Source organism: Capsicum annuum, chromosome 1 (assembly GCF_002878395.1).
Source record: "Capsicum annuum cultivar UCD-10X-F1 chromosome 1, UCD10Xv1.1, whole genome shotgun sequence".
Lineage (NCBI taxonomy): Eukaryota > Viridiplantae > Streptophyta > Magnoliopsida > Solanales > Solanaceae > Capsicum > Capsicum annuum.
Window position 1 is genome coordinate 18,805,110 of NC_061111.1, and position 16,254 is coordinate 18,821,363.

Genomic DNA, 16,254 nt, shown 5'->3' on the forward strand with positions numbered 1-16,254 from the left:
ATGACACAAGATGAACTAAATCTAGCATTCAGTTTTTCCTTCCTATTCCTCCTCTTTTTATCTTCTCACCTTTTTCGAATCCAAAATTTTTCATTTTTCGGATACTTGATAATGCCTTAAAAATTGCTTTATTTCTCCTCTTAGCCTTAATATCTAATGGAGTGAATGAAACTAAAATCCTCTTTGATCGAATGACACTACTGTTAGATATCAATTCCTTTACATCAGCAGTTAATGCATTAACAGTATTAATCACTCCATCATGTTTTGCCTTGCACTCTTCACATTTGCATACACAAGATAAGAAAGGAGGGGCAAGATTGATCATTCTTCTCCCATATAGAGGACAACATATCCATCATGCAAAAATCTACACCATCGCCAGAAATGTTTGCCACAGCAAAAGTATGTAAAAGGCATGACAAATAAACATGAGCAACATCCGACATTAAATCTTACCAAGGTATTAGAACCATTTTCATAGTCTTTCAGCCTTATCAATTCGGACCTACCAAACTTAACTGTAAAATTATAGATATCTTGTTTGAATGATCTATGACTAATCTGTAAAAACAGCATTCACAAAATCAGTGTGCTCTATGTGTGTTTCCACGATAACATTATCAGTAATACATACCTCCCACATATGAAATGGTTCCATCTGCATGTAGCTTATTCCTCCGAACCTATCTTTACTGCAGCCTCTTGTGATGGTCAAGCAAAAGTTGATCAACTTTCAGTTCTTTATATATCTACAAAGAAGAAGGAAAAATCTCATGTCATAGAAAGAACATTATCCATATGTTGGCATCAGATGTGGAATCTGTTGCATCAGATGTGGAGTCTGATGCAACAGATGTGGAGTCTATTGGAATACATACCAGCCTTGCTGGTGGTTTGATTTGTTCCAACAGTTGCTCCATCTGTTGCAACATCGACAACAGCATAAACTACAAACAACAAATAAAAAATATCAACAACAAAAAAACAACAACATTTGTTCAAACAACATCATTAACAACAAAAAAACATTAATTCTATGTTCCAACACCATCAACAACTAGGGACAGACCCACATGGAGTCCTCCGGGTGTGCGAGCACATACTAAACTCGTATCAAACTTTATATATGTATATGAAAATTAAGAAAAAATGTATATAATCTAATCAGTGAGCATACATAGTAAGAGTTGTTTGGTTAGTCTAGTGGTTGTTTATGGGTGTTTAAGGCTATTTATTTCTTTTGGTCATGAGTTCAATTCCCACTCAGCACATATTTTTTTAATTTTGGTAACCAACTCTTCTTTCCTTATTCACTTTAAACTTTCTTTTATTTTTTTTCTCCCTTACTCTTTGTGTTGATTGTTCAGACTCTACTATTTTTAAGCTAAGAAGCACCCACCATCTAAAAAACCTAGATCCGCCACTATCAACAATACCACACCACAATTTCCAACTACGCCAACTCCTCCAACGACATCAACAATAAAGAAATAAACAAAATACATAAAAAAAAATAATACTGCCAACAAGGCTTTTAAACTTCTTCCAAAAGATAACTTTTTTTCGCATCTTGTAATAAAAATTCTAGGTTCATTTATTCAACAACTAAAAGTTTCTTCAAATTTTTAAAATAAATATGATATGGGTAAATGGTAATTAAATTAAAAAAAGATGTAAATAACTTGCAAGAAGAAGATGAGAATGAAAGAGCAATAGTGAATCATACCTTAATGTCAAAAGGGGATCAAAACAACAATTTTAGTTGAGGAATCTAAAGATATGGATCAGTTTAGATATGAATGGAATTTATGAGAAAGAGGAGAGGCAAAAAGGTTGTGATAACCCTAAAAAGGATAGAAACAAAAAAGATGAGAGACGAATAAAATAAATTTAGGGCTGAAGGAGAGATGAAAAATTTTAATTTCTAGATGTACTACCCTTAATATTAAATGACTAAACAAAGTGTATTTATTCAAATTTATATTTTCAAAGCATAATTATTAAGGCTAATTTGATAGTAAAATAACCCCTAATATTTTCTTAATGGGTGTGCCAAGTCAATAGGGGCCAACTAATATAATAAGAAACAGAAGAAGTATTAGAGGTTTTAATATTCATTAATAATTTGAGGGACACGGGGAAGAAAATGGGTGACATTGAAAAGAAAAGACAAAACTACTCAATTAGATTTTTGAGTTATCCAAGAAATATTTTTTATCGCCTTTAGTAGCACTACTTTATCTACTTGGACAGAAGCTTACTTTAAAATTAAAAGAAAAAAAAAGATTTTCAAACTGATATGTTGTCTGTTGCAATAGATATAAATATCTGTTTGAAAAATTTCAACAGCTCAGTCATCTGTGACAACAGATGGGAATGTCCATTTGATAACTAAATCAGAAATATCATCTGTTACAACAAATATCAATATCTGTTTGAAAATTTCCAATAGCTCAGTTATCCATCATAACAGATGCAAATGTCTATTTGATAACTAAATCAGATATGTCATCTGTTGTAACAAATATTATTATCTGTTTGAAATTCTCCAACAGCTCAGTCGTTTGTTGCTACAGATTTCATTGCAATTGATTTAGGTGGAACTAGGGATGAATGAATGAGCTCACAGGGTCAACAAAAAATCCAATTGAGTCTTTGCAATTGCATGGTATTGGTATTGCATTCATCTCGACCTGAGTCATCGATCGATCACTCTGAGTTGAAATAAGTTCTCATTAACTTAATGTTAAGATTAATAATAGTACCTACATCGATCTAGGTGGAACGTAGGATGAATGAATATGCTCACAGGGTCAACTACAAATCCAATTTAGTCGTTGCATTTGCATGGTGTTAGTATTACGTTCATCCCGACGCAAGTCATCGATCTTTCACTCTGAGTTGAAATGAGTTCTCATTAACTTAATGTTAAGATTAATAATAATACCTACATCAATCTAGGTGGAACAAGGGATGAATGAATGATCTCAAAGGGTCAACTACAACTTCAATTGAATATTTTGCCAATTGCATGATGAGACGGTATTGCGTTCCTCCCGACCAGAGTCGTTGATAGATCACTCTGAGCCGAACCAATTCTTACTACCTCATATGTTCAACTAATGCCTTAATTAAATAATCTAGGACTAGGGTTGAGTTCTCATAGGTTCAACTACAACTTCAATTGAGTATTTTGGCAATTGCATGATGAGACGGTACTGCATTCCTCCCGACCAGAGTCATCGATCGATAACTTTGAGTCGAACCAATTCTTACTACCTCATATGTTTAACTAATACCTTAATTGATTAATCTAGGATAAGGTACTAATACCTTAATTGAATAATCTGGGACTAGGGGTGAGTTCTCATAGGATCAACTATTGATTAATCTAAGACTAGGGGTGAGTTCTCATAGTGTCATCCACAACAGATGGTAGCGCCTATTTGATAATTTACAACATATGAGTAATCTTTTGCTATATATGACAATCCATTTGAGAATTTACAATAGATGGGTAATCCGTCGCAATAGATGACTTACTCTATTTGATAATTTACAACAAATTCATAATTTGTTGTTACCTAATCTGATTGTTAATTTACAACAGATGTGAAATCTGATGCAATATGTTGTTATTTTTATACAATTTCAATTGAGTTCATATGTTAGACTAATAATACCTAAATTGATTAATCTAGGACCAGGGGTGAGTTCATAAGGTCAACTAGAGTACCCGATCAACTATAACTTCAATTATTTTTATGCAATTTCAATTGAGTTACCCTTTTGGCAATTGCATGATGAGAGGGTTAAAAATTATGCATATATTTTATGATTTTAAAAATAATTAAGATCAATTCGGATCAAATTAACATTTTCAAAATTGTCATTCTTTTCCAAAATACAAATTAAACCATACAAAACGTTTCATCATTTCAAATCTCGAGTTCACGCTCTTTCTCTCTCATTCTCACTCAATAATACAATACAGACAACAACTACTCAACAAATTTGCTCAACCCTCCATAATAGATTATTTTTCTTCTCATTTTTGACCACATAGGTGTTATTTTTGACTTTATTCTTGCTTGTATCAGTCGTTTTCTTTGTCTCCATAGGCAACAGAGTTTGAGAAGAGTTCTATATTTGTTATTTTTTTCTAAAAAATAAGGGCTTTTAAGTTAATGATGAAAAATAAAACTTTTAGTTGTACTATCGTGGAGAATGGGTTTACAATTTTGAGTTTTGATGGTAAAATCATAGGAAGAATTCGAGAAATCCCTAGTTTCCGTCGCAGTGTTCCATTGACTTTCGTGGTATTGTTGGATGGTGTTTGTGGTGTTGGTGATGGTGGTGGTATTTGTGGTCATCGTGATGGCACTGGTGATGGCATTGGTTGGTGGTGTTTGTGGTGGCTGTCGGTGGTGTCGGTATTCGTGTTTAGAATATTGTGGTCACTGGTGATGATGTTGATGAGATTGCAAGATTGAAGGCTTACCTGAGCCGCACCTTCGACATAAACTTGGCATGCTGACGGTACTTCTTGGACACAGAGGTTTTCGAAATCTATAAGAAGTAGAGCCATCTCTCAAATTATGTCCTTGATTTGAAGAAACCAAATGAACTAAGGTAGAAAGGTGGAGTTGCAGTAACTCAAAGACAGCTACAAGAACAGAGTTACAAAAGATCAAAGGAAAAATCATCTACAACCACTCAAGCCACATCAAGCACTCAAGCCAGCAAGAATCAGTCCACAACAAGCACTCAAGGAACACATTAGTATAATTCTCTTTCTGTATTGATCCCAAGTGTTGTTAAGACAATTTTTTTTTAAGACTTCTGGTGCACTTCTCATTTAAGATGTTGTTAAGACAAGCTTTTTGATGTCAACTCTTGTTAAGACATTATATATTGAAGATTTCTATGTTGGCAAAATGGTGTTTGTCATTAAATTTGAATTTCATTTTCATTGCACATTCCAACTACAAAGATCAAGCCATCTTAAATGCAACAAATAGAAATCAGATGACAACAATAATGATAACAGTGATATCAATACTAATACTTAATCTTTCATGTCTTTCGTGCCTTTCATATCTTTCCAGTCCTTGTTGTCTTCGTTGCCTTCGATGTCTGCCTTTATATTGTTCATTTTCATCAGCCCATCGAAAGAATCCACAACCATTATCAACTTGATATTTTTGAAAGCCCCAAAACATTCTTCCAGGGTTGGTTGGTGTTCTTGACATCTTAAGTTCAGCGTAAAGCCCACAATAACAAATCCGAACTGTATGGTGTTGCGAAAAATTACATAAAAAAATTAACTTTCCAATATTATGAACAGAGCAGGAAAAAAAAATTAAGGAACAAGAACTTGAGAGAAAAAATGAAGAAGGGAAAAAAGAAGCTCAATTTGCTCCAACAATGGTGTTGGAAGCAAATGATTGTTGGAAGCAAATGAGGAAGAAGGAGCATTTATAAGGTCTTTTATGACTGTTGGGGGCCTTTTATTGATGGCTAACGCGCACTAGGAGGCTAAACTACACATTCCTATATCGTTCCAGCCACATAGGATACCACATCAGAAAATGAGTTTAAAATGTTGCTTTTTAATGGGTTCAAGGATCCAAATGACAAACGTGTAAGTAGAAGTGTCTACATTACAAAACGGGCATAGTACAAGAGTCTATCAAACCATTTTGCCAAAAAATAAAAATGGATCTTTCTCCAAACTCAAGGAACATTTTGCTCAAAAACCTCAACAGTAACGTACTAATGAGCGTTTTAAATTGATGAGAAGTTTCTTGAATGTGAAATATATACATGTGTGTTCACTTTAATGTTCTATTTAGAACGTTAATTTATTCAATATTATAATATGATATCCTACTTGAATAATATATAGTAGTACCAGTTATGCAACCCAGGCATCTGGATATTTGAATAGCTCCTCTTCCTACGGGAACTATCGTTCCATATCTAAAGAGAATTTTAAATGCTGATCCTAAGGGTCTAGTTTTCAAGGACGGCTCAATAAATTTGGTGGTCTAAAGTCAATTCATGATAAAAAGTTTCAGATATATTCAATAAAATTAGTTTTTGTGTGCACCTTGTGTGACATACGTGCATATCATGCGGCATATGTGCATTTTGTGTGTTAGATGTGCATTTTGTTGTCGGTTAATGAAAATATTTTTGAATTACATAGATATTATCGTTAAAATTTGTATGTAATATACTATCATTGTGAACTATCTTCTAACTTAAAAATAGGGGCTTCAAAAATGTTGGGCCCCAAGCCATTGCTTTAACGGCTTTACGGTATAGCCGACCGTGCTAGTTTCCAAAATAAAATTTATATATTTGAAAATCATATAAAGTTACTATATATATATCACAATAATAAAAAAAAAATTAAAATATTTAAAATGCATATAAAGAATAAAAGAAATTTCGATCAACGTTTAGAAGTTTGTATCTTGAAATTTCAACTATTGCCAATTGAATTGATAGCGAAGAGAGTATAAAAATAGAAACAATATCCAAATGTGAAAACCAAGGCATAATTGACATCAATATTTTATATAAACTTCATTTTAGTATTTCTAATTCGAAGAACCGAAGATCAATCCAACTTTCTTTCATAACATCAATGCTAGCCCTCCATCTCTATCTCTCATTACCGATGTATTCGTATTTAATTTGAATAATACATGATAAAAGAATTATTTTAAAAAAAAACATCATACTAATAATACAGTAACTTATTTGACGAAAGATTATCATAACCTTAACTTATGATTTGAAGATTCATCAAACATAAAGCTTATTAAATACGAAAGTTTAAAAGATACAATGACACTTAATTTTCCAAGTATAGAATTGATTTGAAGTTTACATTGTTTGATTTTTTATTTTTTAAAATTATGACAACTAAAAAGGAACGGAGGAGTAACTTAGTAGATCAATTTTGTTAATGCGTTCAAATAGCAAACTATATTAGAAAAGTAGGAAAATTTGTCGGCGGTATTTGAATAATGGTGCATAAAAAGAACGCGAAGAGACAAATATAATATGACTCTCCAAATCAGTTATGGTAGCTCAATGGTCAAGGGGGTTTCCCCTTATGTATTGGTCGCGAGTTCAAATCCCCATTCCAGTAATTTTAAAAAAAAAATTAATATAACTCCCCAATTTTGTGGCAATGTGCTGGACAGTAAAAGGGAAGCTCATGTACATTCAAATATACATAATATTATCATGGAATGGAGCGCTATTCAAATATCCATATGGGTTGCATTTCAAACTCAAAATATTTGATTAAATATGACAATAAATAGAATTCAAGTTTTTTAACATTATTTTTAATATATAGGTCGTTCGATCAAATCAAATTAATAATATATTTTTCGTATTATATTTTTAAAAAAATATTTTTAATATGTAAGTCGTTTGACCAAATCAAATTAATAATATATTTTTAGTATTATGTTTATTTTTTAAAAAAAAAAAAAAAAAGTAGTACTTCCCTGCTTCACTGCCAGAAGGGTTGTTTTCAAGTTTAAACTTCCATATCCAAGAAACTTCACTATTGGAAAGGCCCATGAAGATGTGATTTCCACACAAGACAAATGAATGAACATTAACTAGGAAATATAGACAAAATACTATATTAATTATATGATCTGATTAATGTTTTAAAAAATTATAATTTATAGTTATTTGGTAGTTAAAAGTCAGTTTTTTTTGTGGGCCTTATATACAAATATATTAAGATTTGTATATATCAATTTTCTTTCTCATATATTTATTTTTGGTATTTTCTTTCTATTCTCTCTCTATCCTATTGACTCAAAAAAAAAAAAAAAAAACAACAATAGAATATCAAAACACAAAATTTTTTATGATATCTTCTTCAACTATTTTTTCCTTAATTTTCTCTCAAAATCACTCTAATATACTTGATTTTAAATTAAAGAAATGACAACATTGGCAACATCATAATACATGATTATTCAAGAAATCTTTTTCAACTTTTTTTTTCCTTATTTTTCTCTCAAAGTCACTCTAATATCACAAAATATAATCCTTGATTTTTCTGTGCTAAATCGTTTTTGCGGATTTTTCACCACAGAAAATCTGTTTAGGATATTTATTGACATTAGATTTAATTTTAAAAAAAAAAAATTATACATTATGTCAGTTAGTCGTTAAATTTCTTCGTTGCTCATATATTTTACAAAAAAAATAGAAAAGGGGGAGCACTCCCCCGTTTTTATAATTTTTTCGTTTTGCGGATTTTTATTTTATAATATAAATTTTTATATTTTATGTAAGTCACTCCCCCATTTTTTTTGATGGATGATTTATCAGAAAAAAAAAAAAAAGGAAAGAATTTTGCATCTTCTAACAAGGCGGAAAGAAAAAAATATTTTAAGGTATCTAAATCTAAAAGGGGAGCAATGAAGTTGACAATGATTACGAGGTTTTTTTGTATATATTTTCATGAAACAGAATTGTTGGTCAATATACATTTTTGTTTCAATATATGTAGATACATATACTTTTTTTTGTAGAATAATACATGCATATATATACAGAGTTAAAGTGCATGTATGCATATATAGTTTGTATTTTTGATATATGTATATACAATTTACGTATATGTATATATAGTTAACTTTCACATATACATTTTGAAGAATAATGCATATGCAGATATATACAGTTTTAGAGTGCACATATGTATATACATTCAAATTTGTTATTATGTAAAACATTCAAATTTGTATATACAGCTATACAAACAACAGATATACAAATAATAAATATATATGTATATGTTTATTTCGTTTGCATATATGTATATACAGATATACAAATATGTATATTTCGTTTACAAACAACATTCAAATTTGTATATACAGATATACAAACAACAGGTATATAAATAATAAACAACAATTTTGATTTGAATATGTGTATATTTCGTTTGCAATATCATTTACAAACAACATTCAAATTTATATATACAGATATACAAATAATAAACAACGGTTTTGATTTGAATATATGCATACTTCATTTGCATATATGTATATATAGACATACAAACAACAGATATACAAATATCAAATTTATGTAAACTAATATACAGATATACAAATAATAAAAACAATCTTTGTAATCTTTAAAACAGATATACAAATACAACTATACACTTATGTTAACATATATACAGAAATTCAAATATACTATGAATAGATATACATAAAAAAATATTAAAAGACTGTCAATGTGTATGTTATGAAATATGCAGTAGAGTAATGAATGAATATATCACACAAATTGCAATAACAAATGGGATTTAGAAAAGAAAAAAAAACAACACAAATAAGGATTATAACCTTTTAACAACTTCTGTGAAATAAAAATTCTAAATTATGAAAATAAAAATTGAATACGAAAATTGAAACACAAAATTATAATTGAAGTTATTGTATACAAAAATAATAGTAATTACAAAATTGATAATTTGAAAGTGTTTGAAGTTTATATTGTGCATTCAATTTCGAAAATCTAATTCAAACCAATAATAAAATCGATTATCATTGTGTTGAAATTGAATCAATTTTTATTGCGTATTAGATTCAAAAAAGGATTTCAATAAATAAATTCAAGTAAAAAAATAATTTTCGTAAACCGTATATACCAGAATTTTGTATGCTCTACCAACTTTCTCAATTAAAAAAAAATTATCAACTTTTGAGGGAGTAATTAACTCATGAATTCATATTTATTGATCTGTTATATCAGAGAAATAAATGGAAAGTTGGAGAAGATTAAGGATATTTATTACATTAAAATTTCCTTTTTTATCTCTTTTTGTTGTTATGGACTTTTCCTTTTTTTTTTTTTGTATATATATACATAAAACTATCATTTATTTTGTCTATGAATTGTAAATATGAAATTTAGATTAGAAAGTTAGTTGTAGATACTCTAATGAGACTGTATCTGAATTTTTTCCCATTAACTATAATAAAATCAAGGTGTTGGAGGTGCTATCTATTCATGGGTTGACTGACTTCCTCACACTAGCTATAAATAGATGTCTATCATATCCAATATTTTCACACTAAAATCTTTCAAATTAATTTCCAATATGTCATCCCCTAGCATCTATCTCTTTCATTTTTGTTTACTTCTCATCACATCAACTTGTCTAGCTCAAACCAATTTCAAGCCTAAAACTATATTCCTTGCAGTGAAAAAAGACCCTTCTACTCTACAATACATTACACAAATTCACCAAAGAACACCTCTAGTCCCCATTAAACTCGCTGTCCATGTTGGTAGCGAAAACCTATGGGTGGATTGCGAAACGGGCTTTAAAAGCTCAACGTACAAGTCCGCTCGTTGCAATTCAACACAATGTAATGTCGCTAGATCGATAGCTTGTGGAGACTGTACAATAAAAAAATAAAACCCGGCCTGGTTGCAACCGAAACGTGCTATAACATTGTGTCAAACCCGGCTATGAATACTTTCTACTCAGGGGGTGAAGTTGCGGAGGATCTTTTAACCATTCAATCGATTAACGGATCCTATTCGGGCCTCGTGGAGCCCAGGCCCGGGCCCGTGGTAACTGTCCCCAAGTTTATCTTCAGCTGCTCTCCGTCATATTTAACACAAAATCTAGGCAAAGATGTTAAAGGAATGATTGGTTTTGGTCAGCAAAGTCCAGTATCATTTGCTACTCAACTTGCATCAACTTTTAGATTCAGCAGACAATTTGCTATTTGCTTGAGTCCCTTCAACAGACAAAAATGGAATAATCTTCATTGGTCACAGGCCTTATATTTTTCCACTTGGCTTTGATGCCTCTAGAGATCTTATCAATACACCTATAATTATTTACCCAAATTTCTTTTTCTCTTCAATTGCGCTTCGCCCGAATATTACATTCAAGTTTCTTCCATTAGAATTAACGAAAAAAGTTTGTCACTGAACAGAACATTGCTCTCGTTGGATAAAAATGAAGAAGTTGGTGGGATGAGGATCAGCACGGCCGTTCCTTACACCCTATTGGAGCCTTCTATTTACGATGTTGTAAGTAAAAGTTCTGTGAGTGAAATGCCGAAAGAGGTGAAAATGGTGCCAGCAGTGCAACCTTTTAAGACATGTTTTGACTCGACATATATTGGTATGTCACGTCTAGGTTACAATGCACCTAAAATTGATATTGTTTTACACAAGCCAAATGTGTACTGGACAATTACTGGTGCAAATTCATTGGTAAAAGTTAGTGAGAAAGTTATATGTCTACCATTTGTTGAACGAAACCAAACATTTGGACAAGCCATTGCTATTGGTGGATATCAAATGCAGGACATCCTTGTGGAATTTGATCTTGCAAGAAGCAGAATTGGGTACAGTAATTCGCTCTATTTCCGTCAGACTACATGTTCAAATCAATTCTATACTTAGTGAAACTAAGGGGTAATTTTATTTCTTAAAATTTCCTATTCAAATAAGTTTTCATGTTCGATTATCTTTCAAATCAGTCTTCAAAAAGTATGAAGGTCTTAATTTCATCGAATAAGTTGTAGTATTAAGTAGTGTTACTATATATTCTACTGTGTTTCATCCGTGAAGCTTAGTAACATCTTCATATTCTTGTCAAAGAATGTTGTACTTCCTCCGTTTCTAATTACTTTTTGTGTTTCTTTTCTAATACGCTTCTTAAGAAAACATTAATTAACATAAACAACAATCGCTAGTATTGTCAATCACTATATTCATCAGTCATCATCACCAATCACAATTTACATTTATTATTATAATTTAGGTCAAAGACATCGATAGACACTCAAACCTGTTGTCAAAATTCACTTAGACACCTAAAATAAGGTCTGTTCTTATCAGGCCCCTAAATCCCCCACATTTTGTTCCAATTGGACATTTTTTTGCCTACATGGCACTGTACGTGTTTTTCACTCACTAGAGACGCGTGAAGCATGATTTTTTGCCTAAATAACAAATAAAAACATGCCAAGTGGCACTGACGGCTCAATTTTTTTTTAATAATAGAATAAATAATATTCTTTAATTAAAAAACTTATATTAAAATTATTTTATTAATTTTAATTATTATAACTTCTTAATTATTTTTTAAAAAAAGAAACACCCCCTCTTCGTCGTCTTCTTCACACCCACCTGCCCCCATCGTCTTCTTTAAAAAAAATCATCGTCTTCTTCTTATCTTCTTCCTGTCCGTCTTCTTGATCCCACTACAAGTCATCCAAAACGCAAATCAATGTCCCTTCTTTAATTCATCAATTTCCAATTATGAAACTCATAATCAAGAATCTTCAAACTGATTTTTTTTTTTTAAGTTCAGCTTCTTTTTTTTCCATGGCTTCCACCATACAAAGCTCCACATTCAAACTCATTTCATTACACTCACCTTAAACCAACAAAAATCCAACAACAAAAACAAAAAAATTACAACCTTTGACAAGAAAAAACAAGCTACTGTTGACTATGATAAAGGGAGACACAAACTAACTTTAAAAATCAATGGATTTTGCAAATTTGATTTGCCTAAATACTAACTTTTACGTGTCGAATTTCAGTTAAGAGTGATTTTTTTGGATTAATAGATTATGTAACCTTTGGTAATTTTTTGAAATGACCCAACTGAATCTGAATTCATATTGCTAGCTATAGAAAGAAGAACGAGACTCGCCGGAAGAAATAGAGAACGAAACTCGCCGGAATAATATCTCCAAAAATGGAGTGAAAATGGAGAAGAAGAGTGAAGGTGGAGGAAAGAGTGAAGATGGAGAAGAAGGGTTTATTTTTTTAATTTAAAATCATTTTTAAAATTTAATATATTCTAAAATAATTTTTATACTCATATAGCCACGTGTCATTATTTTATTTGTCAAATTGTCACATCACCATGAGTGTAATCCACACACTTTAAATTTATAGTTGATTGTCAAAAAAAGGTCCAATTGGAACAAAATGTGGGGGATTTAGGGGTCTGATAGGAACAGACCTTAGTTGAGGTGTCTAAGTGAATTTTGGCAACAAATTTAAGTGTCTATCGATGCCTTTGACCTATAATTTATAACCATCAATCGCTACTCCTAATCACCAGTACTGTCATACACTAGTAAGATAGTCAACTTTTTCGTTCCCCGACATTATCAACAATCATTGTTATCCATCATAATAATCAATCGCATCACCATCAACCATCATATATCATTAACAACTATTGTCACCCACAATCAAAAAAACAAAAACCTAACCTTGAACAGGTGAATTTTAATAAAATATATTTTTAAAAAAAATTGACGCCAATAGTTGATTTCTAATGAAAGGTCGGCTTTTCCATAAATTCTTTAACAAATGATGTATTTTATTATTATTTGTTTTCAAAAATCGACCGCATGATATTAGTTTTTTACCTTATAAAGTTGCTTTTGAAAATCGATCCAACGTTTTGCGACATATGATTGAGGTTATTTTAACAATTTTCTTAAAGTAGATTAGTGAGCCAACATCACCACTAGCTATCACTTACAATCACCATCATCAACCAACATCATTTTCAATAGACGTTCACAACAAGTCAACTACCATCACCAACAACATACAAATTTTAAAATAGAACTATTAAATTAATTTATTTTATTGAATATTATTTTAAAATAAAAAACAAGTTTTACATATATAGATGTTAGAGAAAACAAATCTTAATATTAACAAAAATAAATGAGGACTCAGTCACTCGGATCATTTAAGATACAAAATACAAACACATAATTGTAACAGAAAAGTGGAAAATTGGAATGGCCACAGGCAAAAAGTGAAAGGGACCGAAATGTTCGGGAATATTTGAACCCGACGTGAATCGAACACGCAACCTTCTGATCTGGAGTCAGACGCGCTACCATTGCGCCACGGATCCCTATTGCTTTCGAACTGACATTAGTTTTTATAAATCATTCATATTTACTCTGTAGTAGTGGCAGCACTTAATTAGTTGTTTCAGATACTCAATATTGATGAAGTATTTGTTTAGTGTACATTGAAAAAGTGGAAATCTAAAAAATGTTAGAATAAGTAATGACCTATTCTAAGTAATTCCTCTCTTAGTTTCAAATAGTAGTCACATTTCAAATTTCGGGAGTCAATTTGATTAATTTTCAAAACTAAGTTAGATTCGGTTAGTTCAATATTCTAAAACTAAAATTTGGATATCTATAAGAGGTGATTTTTCTCATTTTAATATGATAAAAAAAAATATAATAAAAAATTAATTAAATATTTATATTTATTGACTCTCAAAAGAAAAAACTCCGACAAATAACATAGAATGAGGAGGTAAGAAGAGTTTTTTTTTGGAAGAGAAAATAAGGCGACAACTACATTTTTTGGTTTTGTTAGAAGAGTCTTTCGATATGTTGTGATCCCTCCAAATATATATTACAGAATTACTTAGCTGATAACCAATTAATTGTAAGCTGATTAATAAATATCCCATTGAAACTAATACAATAACAATAATAACATATTCAGTAAATTTTTACAAGTGAGGCTTGAGATATATAGAGTGTAAGCAAACGTTACCATCACCTCGTGAAGGTAGAGACTGGTTCCGTGAGACTCTTAGCTCAAATGCGATGAATCCAAATACGAATAAGTAGAAAATAGTGAATAAAACAAAACAATTGCTAATTACAATACCAAAACATAAAACAAACAGTTCAATATTTTTTAATCGATATTTAATATCCTATATTCATTTTTGTTTTGTAAAAAAGAAAAAATAAAATAACCAAGTAGAGTACCACAATATATAATTCTAATTACAGTTGAAGAGCAATAGGGATCCGTGGCGCAATGGTAGCGCGTCTGACTCCAGATCAGAAGGTTGCGTGTTCGATTCACGTCGGGTTCAAATAATCCCGAAACTATTCGGTCCCTTTCCTTTTTTGGCTTTTCGGTAGCCATTCCATTTTTCTGCTAGAATTAAGTATGTATTCTCATCTTTTTTTTTTTTTTTTATATATATATACCAACTACTACAGAGGTGAATTGGTTTGTTAAATTTGCTTATAATTTCTTAAAAATAGTTTTACATAAATAATATATGTAAGTTGAGGGAGTTGATAATGATGAAAATATAATTTGAGCTCAACTTAGCATAGAAAATGTTCGTGTAAATTATAATTGAGAAAAAAGTCGAACATATGCATGCCTTCTCAACCTTGATCTTTTTAATATGAAAATAAATTCTTATGAAGTGTAAATATTGACATAGCCTACCAAAAGGGAAGAACATATTAGTTTCCCAACCGTTATTTGTACTATATTGATATTTATTCATATTTATAATTAAGGACCCGATTGACCATGTAAGATGAAATCATGATATCATATCATGATTTGAAATCAAAAGATGAAGTTGAAGTTTTATTTGGACAAACAATTTTAACTTTTTATGTTGTATGTTATCTCATAAATATAAAAAATTCGTAAGTTGTGAAAATTATCAAAAATACCCAAATATTTTATAAAATCTTACCAAATAAGCAAAAAATATCTCTATAAAAGTATAATACACTATACAAAGCTTATTCTAAGAAAATACAACATTTATAATTGAGTTCAATAAAAAAGTAAAAATTGAATACGAGTTGCGGTGTACTACTCTTTAATAGAATCCCCCCACATAGTACGGACAATCTCCTCACGTTGTCACCTTGTCACATTGTCACGCTGAGTTTGTATTTCTCGATCAAATAATTGCGAGAAGACGAACCAACATTGTTAATTTGAGTTGTTTGTTGGTCAAAAATAATAAATTTGATAAATAATAAATTGCAAAGTAGAAGTTGATTTGGAATAAAAATAAATTTTATATTGGTAACAATAATGGTTATGTGAGATATAAATAATTTAATTATATAAACTATAAATTTTATTTACATATGCCATAAATGGTTGATAGATATGAATGGCGATTTGTTTTAACAAAATAGAAACTTGCAGATCAAGTTTTATATTTGAAAAATCTCAAATTATGATATAAATCTCAAATCAAGTGTTTGGAGAATGAGCATTAAATCACATGTCCAAATGCCTACTTAGGGTAAAGGTGAAAAAATAAATATTTATGCTTTGATTTTCTAAAATGATAAATATTAAAATATATATATATATATATAT

The 16,254-nt window shown here is 30.5% G+C and overlaps 2 non-coding genes and 1 pseudogene across 2 annotated transcripts; 2 read left to right on the plus strand and 1 right to left on the minus strand.

Annotated features, from left to right (window-relative positions):
- The first annotated feature begins 10,162 nt into the window (after positions 1–10,162).
- On the plus strand, positions 10,163–11,576 carry LOC107856080 (annotated as a pseudogene).
- Positions 11,577–13,918: 2,342 nt separating this feature from the next.
- TRNAW-CCA lies at positions 13,919–13,990 on the minus strand. Its single transcript has one exon. It is a non-coding gene; the product is annotated as a tRNA-Trp (tRNA).
- Positions 13,991–14,911: 921 nt separating this feature from the next.
- Positions 14,912–14,983, plus strand: TRNAW-CCA. The gene has a single exon. It is a non-coding gene; the product is annotated as a tRNA-Trp (tRNA).
- Positions 14,984–16,254: the final 1,271 nt, after the last annotated feature.